Consider the following 11,271-nt stretch of genomic DNA (forward strand, 5'->3'; position numbering starts at 1 on the left):
CCTTCTTGCTGTGAGGCGAGGAGCGCTAACCACTACACCACCGTGCCGCCCGTGAATATTTATTTTATTATTATTTTATTTCTCATTTTATTCTAACTAATGTTTGACTTTATTGTACAAATGCTGCTGGCATCTCCCTGCACAAAATTTCATGTTCAATTTTACAATTAAACATACATTTCATGGATATGAAGGTCTGTGTCAGTGTGTGCTATGTTTAATTTCATGCGAATTATAATGTTTACATTTATCGGTTGCACATATCGGTTATCGGCATCCCAATTCCATAATAATCGGTATCGGCCCTGAAAAAAACATATCGGTCGATCCCTAATTGAGATGTTGCCTGCATGTTATTTAGAGGAAATAAAACTAATCAATGTCACACTCAGCTTGGTGCTTAAATGCAGGTGTGTCTCAATAATAACCACAGGATTTGTGAATGTCAGAGGAAATTATACCTACAGATGTTTCTTCATCCTCTCAGAGGGGAAACATTTTGAAGTAGCATTATGTAATCTGCTGTAATGGACTAATGAGGTAAATCCTTCCCTCAACATTCCGGACTGCAATCTAGTTATATGACACAGATGCGCAAAGGCTTCTCTATTGAGCTACAAGATGAGAAATACAATGGCAGTAATGGAGGATGGTGCTGTTAGCATGAAATTTGAAGCTTTGGAATGTGATCTGTTTGAGCAGAGTGGAAGGGAGAGTGGGGAGACTTGGGACAGTTTGTATTCCAATAAAATAATTTCAACCAATCAGGTTTTAGATGACATCAGAAGTACTCTTTAAAGCAGTGTTTCTCAACCACTGGGCCACGAAGTGCCATCTAGTGGGCCGCAAATTTTTTTTCAAGTTGAAGTTAATTTTTTACTCATAATTGGGTACAATTGCTGGGATGCATCCTACGTCACATCCGCCTCATTAAGCTACGGTCACGCTGCAGCTTGCGATACTTTGCGATGGGTTATCAATGAAAATGAGGCATTTTGGTGGTGAAATACACATGAGCTCAAAATTGTGGTCACACAGTCGGTGAACACTTGACTGTCGCGCCTTTGTGCACTTAAGTCTGGCGCAGCTCGAGCGGCCGCACACGCTCACGGAGCGCGTTATGCGTGCGCTTGGGACCTGATCGTTATGGGAAATACCTGGTACTGATTTGAGCGCTATCAGCAGATATGGACACTTTTCACAGAGGCTTTGTGAAACATTATTACTGTCATGTTTGTTTCTAGCCATGTTTATAACGCTGTTTAAATGTTCTGCTTTCTGTTTTGCTTTTGTAAATATCATGCCTGCTGATAAACACTCTTCCTGCATTTAGATCTTGTAGTGTCCTGATCCCCAGATCTTTAACCCAGCCACATATAAAAAGTTGTTCGCCTCCATGCTCTTCCAGGTTTTCATCTGTTTGTCCGTGTAGAACGATGTCTGCAGCACCAGGTAGTTTGAGATGTTGGGGAACTCAACAGATGGATAATTTTCCAACTCATAGGAAAAATCCTTCTTTGTTAGTGTGTAAGGATCTAATCCCATTGCGTGGTTTCTATTGTATATTCACTTCTTTTGAGTGTACTTTTTGGTTTTAATAACTTGCTTGTTTGCTGGACACAAACATGGCAATACGTTCTTGTGTTAATGGACCAGACTCCACTTTTGGATCATTAATCCCTTTTGACGGAGAATTCCCTGCATGCATGGTTTTATGTTGGCTTCTGGTACGTCAATACAGTTTTAAATACAATACCTACAATTAAACTGTTTGTTTTTATTGCATTTATTTAATTACTGGGCTCCCATCTGGAACAGGGAGTAATATTGCATTCCGTTAATACATTTTACAAGATTCTAATAGAATAGATCAGCCAAAATAATTGGGGAATTTTAATAGGCCCCGACTCATTACAAGTATGAATAGGTGGGCATCAAAGTAGAAAAGGATGAGAACCCCTGCTTTAGAGTAACCTATTTCCCTTAGGCTGATGATACACAGGGCAACTTTTTTGGGCAATGTTGCTGGGCAACTGGGCTTCGACACTTTCCCACTGAGATTGGGCAACATAATTTCTATCTGAGCGATTTTGATCATTTTGGGCAACTTTTTAAGATCATCCAATCCGAGTGCTAGCAGCGAATCACATGACCACCTAAGAGCTTCTGAAATTTTTAACAAAGATGGTGGTGTCTCTGGCAGTGGAGCAAAGAAAGAGACAATTTATATCTTTTTATGCCTGTAAATTGTTATATGTAAACCCAAAGCGGTGAATTTACTTCATCAAATGCTTAGAAAACCAACAGACATCTATTTGTATGTGCTCAGGTTTTAAGACATGAATTTTTTTCAGCTAAGTGTAAACTGCCATTATTTAACCACCGCTCCATAGAGATTGAATGGGATTTAGCTAACTAGCAGTGGTGTTTGCTAACACAGTTAGCTGAGAGTTATCGCTAGCTATGTAAGGATAACATTAGCTCTCGTGTCAAGTTAAAAGTAATGGGCAGCTCGTGAATTTTTTTTTTTGGTGAGTTGTAATAGGGTCATTCCATGTCAATTCACACAAATGCCCAAAACCTCCCCAGTGACACCTCTTCAATTTGCCTTATTTTAATTTTCTTAGTGCCTTATGATGTCAAATGAAAGAATCCAAAATTTTAGCTTCCTAGCTCGAATGTTTTTTGAGTTATGGCCCTTCAAAGTTTGGGTGCCGCGCCCACTTTTGGGGTCTAGGAATTGTACACTTAATTTGCAAGCATTTTTGGAGGCCCATATCTTTTGTTCTAAGGGGGATATAGACCTGTAAATTGCTATATCTATGTATTCTGGCCCTGTCTATCAGATTCTGCACCTAAAAATAGCACAGGTTTACTAACTTTATAGATATTAACCCCTTAAAAGTGGATTTTTTAATGACAATTTTTTGACATTTTGGGGGTCCATATCTTGGAAAGTTTTTATGTTGATGGGGTTTAAACTGATTTATCATCATATTTGGGAACTCTACTGTGTACTTAGAGAGTTTCAGGGCACTCAGAGGTTTGGTGGGGGTACAGGAGGGCCCCAAATATGGCTTCGGGACAAAATTACCATTTGGTACGCCCTACTTCAGGCCATTAGTTGGCTATGTGGGCACATGATGACTGGAATGAACCTTTAACCCTATCAACAGACACCTTTTATCAAACTTTTAAGCCAATAAAAACTTTGATTATCCAACTCCTTCAATATAAACTAAGCATTTGTATATGGTACCATTTTTGCATATTTTCTGAAAAATCCTAAGTCCGGAAAGTAGGTCAACTGTTGTTTTGACTGCCTATTCATGTTTAAGGTAGTAAAAGCACACCCATATAGTGATTTTAATCTATGGGAAGATTATTTATACCCAATACCCCATTAGTTATATTGACAAGTACAAGGGATAAACCCTTAACCGGCTGTTTTTTTTGTTTTGTTTTGTTACATTTGACACCTTTCCCTGTATCCAACCAAACTCTGACCACTATACACTTAATAGTTAAATGCATCTTTCAAACAGGAAAGGGAAAGATGCAAACAAGGGGATGATCCCAAGTGCTTCATAGTGCAGGATGCTGTGCAGGGACACCATTGGGACAATACACTGTGTGCACAATTATTAGGCAAGTGAGTACTCTGACCCTACCATTATTTCTATGCATGTTTTCCAACCGCAAGCTAGATACACTTGAATGCTAATTGGATTTAAGCATTCTCAGGTGGTATTTATTTGTGTAATGAGGGAGGGTGTGACCTAAAGTCATTAATACCCTATATTAAGGTGTGCATAATTATTAGGCAGCTTCTTTATCTCAGGCAAAATGGGCCAAAAAAGAGATTTAACAGACACTGAAAAGACAAAAATTGTAAAATGCCTATCAGAGGGATGCAGCACTCTTGAAATAGCTAAGCTATAGAAATGTGAGCACAAAACAATCAAACGTTTTATTGCAAATAGTCAACAGGGTCGCAAAAAATGTGTGGAGAAGAAAAGACACAAATTAACCGCAAAAGACTTGAGAAGGATTAAACATGAAGCTACCAGGAACCCATTATCCTCCAGTGCCACAATATTCTAGAACTGCAACCGACCTGGAGTGTCCAGAAGGACAAGGTGTTCGGTGCTCAGAGACATGGCCAAGGTAAGGAAGGCTGAAACACGACCACCACTAAACAAGACTCACAAGTTGAAATGTCAAGATTGGGCCAAGAAATATCTGAAGACAGATTTTCCAAAGGTTTTATGGACGGATGAAATGAGAGTGACTCTGGATAGACCAGATGGATGGGCCCATAGCTGGATAACTAATGGACACAGGGCACTTTGACTCAGGCCCTGTCCACACGGCAACGGATTCAGGTGACTCCGATACAATTGCTTATCGTTTAGGCCTGGCGTCCACACGGCACCGGCGTTTTGGGTGCCCAAAACGCAATCTCTTTGAGAACGGGTTCCAGAGTGGAAAGATCTGGCAACGTTGCCGTTGTGAAGTCGTCTGGATGAGTAGAACGGATTTGTTTACGATGACGTCACAACCACATGACTGTGAGTGCTTCACGCCGGGTAGAAGTGTAACGAATATCACCAGGAAAAAGCCTTACAGAGCACTAGTGAGAGTGAAACACGAGCTTGGATATTATTATTATTATTATTATTATGTTCAGTGTTAGTTCACAGTAGTAATGCAAGAAGCAGAATAGTGACAGTAATAGTGAAGCAAAAACATGCAATTGTACAAACACTGCAGCTCTACAGCAAAAATATTAATTTATGAAATGGTCTGATTCTTAACACTAGTAGTGCCAATGATCTTCTCATTGCGATGCGAGTTGTCAACAAATCCTATAACTTGGTTCATGAAACGCGCTTACAAAATATTTTCACTGTGAATATTTATTGTGTAATGGTGCAATCCCGCCAGCAAAAATAGGGGAAAAAAGGAGCGATCTCACCTCTTCAGATGTTGATTTAAGTCCGACAATACATTCCTTAAAAAGGGCGTAGAGGAGCAAATTAATCCAATTTATTCCGGACCATTAAAGACGCCGCCTTCCACGTAGAATCATACGTCATCCTCGCCGCCATATTGGATAGGTCAAAGCGGAGAATAAAGATTAGCTGCGTTTAACTGTACCAACAGGTTTACCATCCAAATGAGATCATATGGGATTACCTTTCACAGGTGAGAAACAACAAATTAATTCCATCAACGTGTATCATTCACTTTATTCCGGACCATTGAAGACGCCGCCTTCCGCGTAGAATCATACGTCATCCTCGCCGCCATTTTGGAAAGGTCAAAGCGGAGAATAAAGATTAGCTGCGTTTAACTGTACCAACAGGTTTACCATCCAAATGAGATCATATGGGATTACCTTTCACAGGTGAGAAACAACAAATTAATTCCATCAACGTGTATCATTCACTTTATTCCGGACCATTGAAGACGCCGCCTTCCGCGTAGAATCATACGTCATCCTCGCCGCCATTTTGGAAAGGTCAAAGCGGAGAATAAAGATTAGCTGTGTTTAACTGTACCAACAGGTTTTCTGTCCAAACGAGATCACATGGGATTACCTTTCACAAGTGAGACTGGAAAAATACTTTTCATTGTATTTGGTCATTATAATGTAATTTTACAAACAGATTTTCCTGACTTTGTGGCTAATATGAAGTCTTGCGCATAATAGTTTATGCGCATGCGTCGTTACTTCTTCTATTGTTCTGGTGTCTCTGAAGGGACCGTCTTACAGCGCCCCTAGAGGTGTGGCATGTGTATTGCATCGTTTTCAGCAAGTGTTGCGTTGCCATATGGACCTGATATTTTACTGATCGTTGCCCATTTGGACGCGATATATTTTTAAATAACATCTCGTTGCCGTTGTCGTGTGGATGTAGCCTCAGACACCAGCAAGGTGGTGGAGGGGTAATGGCATGGGCTGCTATTATTAAGGATGAGCTAGTTTGACCATTTCAGGTTGAAGATGGACTTAACATCAACTCCCAAACCTACTGCCAGTTTCTAAAAGATACATTCTTCAAGTAGTGGTATGGGAAGAAGTCTGCATCATTCAAGAAGGCCATGATTGTTATGCAGAACAATGCACCATCACATGCACCCAAGTACTCCACTGCTTGGCGAGCCCACAAAGGCCTTAAAGATGACAAAGTAATGACATGGCCCCCTTCCTCACCTGACTTAAACCCTATTGAGTACTTGTGGCCCCTTCTTAAGCATGAGATTTACAGCGAGGGAAGACAATACACCACTCTGAATAGCATTTGGGAGGCCATGGTTGCTCCTGCACAAAAAGTTGATCGTCAACAAATCAAAAAACTAACAGACTGGATGGAAGGCTCATGGCAGTTATTGAAAAGAAGGGTGGCTATATTGGTCACTGAATATTTTTGAAATGCTAGAAGTGTTTATTTGTTAATTCTGAGTTGTTTATTTGTTACACTGAAAATTAAAATAAACAAGTGAGATGGGAAACTTTAAGCTTTTCATTTAGTTGCATAATAATTCTGCACACTAAATGTTGCCTAATAATTCTGCACACTTGTATATTCCCCTGAGAAGGCCTAAACTCCCCTTTCGTTTGTTAATCATTCTGGTTTTAGGTTTATTAACAATTTGGATTGACTGAGAGCACTGTATTTGTTCAACGATAAAATTAATCATCAGGAATACAACTTGCCTAATAATTGTGCACACAGTGTAGTCAAGCCACTATCCACCCCTTTGCTGTGTACTTCAAAGAGAGTGATGAACTTAAGTGTGATAGTTTGGCAGTAATATCCGACTGCCTGAAACATGACAACTGCTGTTCATTGCTTCATCGCAAATGTTCTGCCAAGAGTGCGCCAGAGCATCCCTGATCTGAAAAAAGTCATCTACTTCAGTGATGGGGCTGCATCACAGTACAAAAACCGTAAGAACTTTTTGAACTTGTGCAACCATTAAAAGGATTTGTGTGAAGGCTGAATGGCATTTTTTTTTTGCCACATCGCATGCCAAGAGCCCATGTGATGGTATTGGTGGCACTGTGAAGCGCCTGGTTGCCCGAGCAAGTCTGCAGGCCACTGATGATCACATTCTCACTGCTGAACAGATGTATCAATGGGCAAGCAAACATATTGAGAATGTGAAATTCTTATTTGTTACCAGCGAGGGTATCTCTCTTCATGAGAAAGAGTTCGAACTTGAGAGCAGGTATTCATCAGCCAAGGCAATATCTGGTACTTGGTCTCATCACAGCTTCATACCTATTTCCAATGGAAAACTGGAGATGCAGAGGATTTCTCAGGACTTAACATTTCCCATTGTGTCGGTGGGTGCCACTGATGGTACTGATTCTACTGCAACCCCAAGTCATGCTTGTGATGGTGCAGAGGATTTCAGTTCATATATTGTTTGTGTGTATGACAACAACTGGTATGTGGCAAACATTGTCGACCGTTCTGATGAACACAATGATGTATATTGTCATTTCATGAAACGGTCAAACACGACTCTGTCTTGGCATGCTGAAAACCGCCAAAATCCACCATGCTGGGTGCCATTTCAAGACATTATATGTCGTGTAAATGCGCCAGAGATTCAAGGTCATAGTGCTCGGCATTACAAACTTGTTGCAGTTGATGTAGAAAGAATTGAGATGCTTCTTCCAAAGTACATTCATGCTTAACTGTCAGTGTCAGTCAGCAAGCCTGGTTATGGTTTTATATTGAATTGAATCGTTTTGTATTGTGCCTACATGTATTTTACAGCAGTAAATGGCGTCCATGCCTCATTAAAATTGTCTGATCTGATCACATGACTAATTTATTCTTAAGTAAGTGTTACGTGTGTGTGTACAGTGTGCAAAGGGTTAATAAATGTAAACTGTCAGTTTATATATTCAAATATATGTGTTCAGTGATATTATCCTTGTTTTAATCTTACTATTTTATAATTTGAATGTGTTTTAGTACCTTTTGATTTGAATTGGCAGTTAAAACAATAGCTGACCTACTTTCCGGACTTTTCAGAAAATATGCAAAAACAGCACCATATACAAATGCTTAGGTTATATTGAAGGAGTTGGATAATCAAAGTTTTTATTGGCTTAAAAGTTTGATAAAAGGTGTCTGTTGATAGGGTTAAAGGCTCATTCCAGTCATCATGTGCCCACATGGCCAACTAATGGCCTGAAGTAGGACGTACCAAACGGTAATTTTGTCCCGAAGCCATATTTGGAGCCCTCCTGTACCCCCACCAAACCTGAGTGCCCTGAAACTCTCTAACTACACAGTAGAGTTCCCAAATATGATGATAAATCAGTTTAAACCCTATCAGCACAAAAACTTTCCAAGATATGGACCCCTGAAATGTCAAAAAAAATCTGTCATTTAAAAAAAAAAATCCACTTTTAAGGGGTTAATATCTCTAAAGTTAGTAAACTTGTGCTATTTTTAGGTGCAGAATCAGATAGACAGGGCCAGAATACATAGATATAGCAATTTACAGGTCTATATTCCCCTTAGAACAAAAGATATGGGCCTCCAAAAATGCTTGCAAATTAAGTGTACAATTCCCAGACCCCAAAAGTGGGCGTGGCACCCAAAATTTGAAGGGCCAAAATTCAAAAACCGTTTCAGCTAGGAAGCTAAAATTTTTGATTCTTTCTTTTGACATCATAAGGCACTAATAAAATAAATATCAGGCAAATTGAAGAGGTGTCACTGGGGAGGGTGTGTGAATTGACATGGAATGACCCAATAGAGATTGTGGGTGGTTCTCCACTATAGTTGCAAATTGGTGTCACCTCACTTAACAAGTATTCTGAGAGCAGGCCTTTAAATAAAATCAGGGTGTCTGTGTTCATATGCCTTCCTATTGATTAGAAAATTGATATTAAATTTTATCCACTCAAATATAATAGTGTTGGTAGAATTTTTCATTGGAAGTACCCAAGGGGGTCCAAAATGCATGTCTCATACATCCCAGAAGGAAAATAAACCCTTGCTGAAAAATATTTATTGGTGTTATTATTTTGTGTCACTCATTTAAATATGATCAATATTGTCCATGCAGCATGAAGAAAAGCACATTTTGAAAATATTTCCAATACCAGTCAGAAATTTTCCCACCAAGAAATTGATTTTTGGTGTCCCAAGTAATTAAGTCAGTACACTAACAGTACTAACTAGAGACACCTGGGGAAAATGGACAGAACTATTCTAATGAGATGACTGCAGTGCATTGTGGGAATCCCACAAGTTCAAGGGAGGGAAACACTGAATTTCATATTGTGGTAGTTTTCCAGCATTGTTCAGGTTTGTATGGCAGTTTTTAACAGAATTTATAATAGCAGTCAATACACTAACACTTCTAGAATGATGTAGGCCCAGCTTTGTCATGAAAACATGTTTGTGCCATGAATGTGAGTTAGAAGACCTTTCAACTAGACTACAATGCACAGGCATCATATACACATCTGCACCCTGGTGACCAGATGATGAACTATTTGTCCATACACTAACAGTCCATACACTAACACCGGGGTCTGTTTGTGTACTGACTATTGTGTTAGTGTATTGACCACTTTGATAGGATGACAGTTTGATGTCTCTCGATCCCTTTTGTCAACCTACTAGTATATAGGCCTATACCTAGTACATGTATCCTACCAGGATATCTTTAAAGGTTTTCTGATTAGGCCTAGTCAATTTCTGAGAGTGTCCCCATCACCAGAAATTCCAAGAACTCTAGGCACATGATGATTTCTACATCTACATGGACCCAACTAGTAAAAAAAAAAAAAAAAAAATCACCCAGATATGGTATAGCGATTGGGACATTTATCCAGCGCCTGGTGTAGTCATGAATTTGGACATTGTTTGGATTGACTAAAATGTCAAAAGCACGGGCAAATTTAGAAAAGTGAGGAAATGTTAATTAGGCTACTTTATAATTGGTGTCATGAAATGTTGCCTTAGGTTCTTATATGTTTTGTTCCTAATTTTGTGAACACATGGTTAGTGTCGTTGCCATTTTTGAGGTTCAAAAATTAAATCTATTACTGTTCTGCTCAAATAATCAACTTCGTTGTCTAATTTTTGAACATGTCAGTACACAAATGCTGCACCCTTTTAATACATATATTTATTGTTCTATTGTGATAAATATAAATGTTCAAATAGAATTATTTATAATAAGGCCCAGATTTGTAATTGGGGTCAATTACATTTTGATTTTGGTCAGAGATTATGGATTTATTAGGCATTTCAGAGACCTGTTTGTGTACTGACAGAGACAAGGGCAACCTTGAAATTACCTTGACCTTTGACCTTGAATTTTGCCATATCGAGCAATAAGAAGATACTTTGATAAAACTCCAAAATTGGCTACCAGAATTCTGCCTTATGAACTTATCAGTTTGCTCAAGGTCCATATCCCAATTTGCAACTATAGTGGAGAACCACCCTTGTCTAACTTATCGTCTGATCTAATTCACATACAGAGCACGACTACTTGTGGAACCCGAGGGTGAAACAGTAAAAACTTCAGGATCTAAAAAAAAAAGAAAGAAAGCCTTTCAGGAGCTCTGTCAGCCCCCTTTTCCTCCTCAGCAGCCATCTCCTGGTCCATGTCCTTTTTTCTTTTTTGCTGAGATGAGAATTAAACGATTATGTTTTTGTGATGTACGTGTCTGTTATTAGTTATGGTATACAGTGGTGCTTGAAAGTTTGTGAACCCTTTAGAATTTTCTATATTTTTGCATAAATATGACTTAAAACATCATCAGATTTTCACACAAGTCCTAAAAGTAGATAAAGAGAACCCAGTTAAACAAATGAAACAAAAATATTATACTTGGTCATTTATTTATTGAGGAAAATGATCCAATATTACATATCTGTGAGTGGCAAAAGTATGTGAACCTCTAGGATTAGCAGTTACTTTGAAGGTGAAATTAGAGTCAGGTGTTTTCAATCAATGGGATGACAATCAGGTGTGAGTGGGCACCGTTTTATTTAAAGTACAGGGATCTATCAAAGTCTCATCTTCCCAACGCATGCTTGTGGAAGTGTATCATGGCACAAACATTTCTGAGGACCTCAGAAAAAGTGTTGTTGATGCTCATCAGGCTGGAAAAGGTTACAAAGCCATCTCTAAAGAGTTTGGACTCCACCAATCAACAGTCAGACAGATTGTGTACAAATGGAGGAAATTCAAGACTATCGTTACCCTCCCCAGGAG

This window comes from Neoarius graeffei, chromosome 8 (assembly GCF_027579695.1).
Source record: "Neoarius graeffei isolate fNeoGra1 chromosome 8, fNeoGra1.pri, whole genome shotgun sequence".
Taxonomy (NCBI): Eukaryota; Metazoa; Chordata; class Actinopteri; order Siluriformes; family Ariidae; genus Neoarius; species Neoarius graeffei.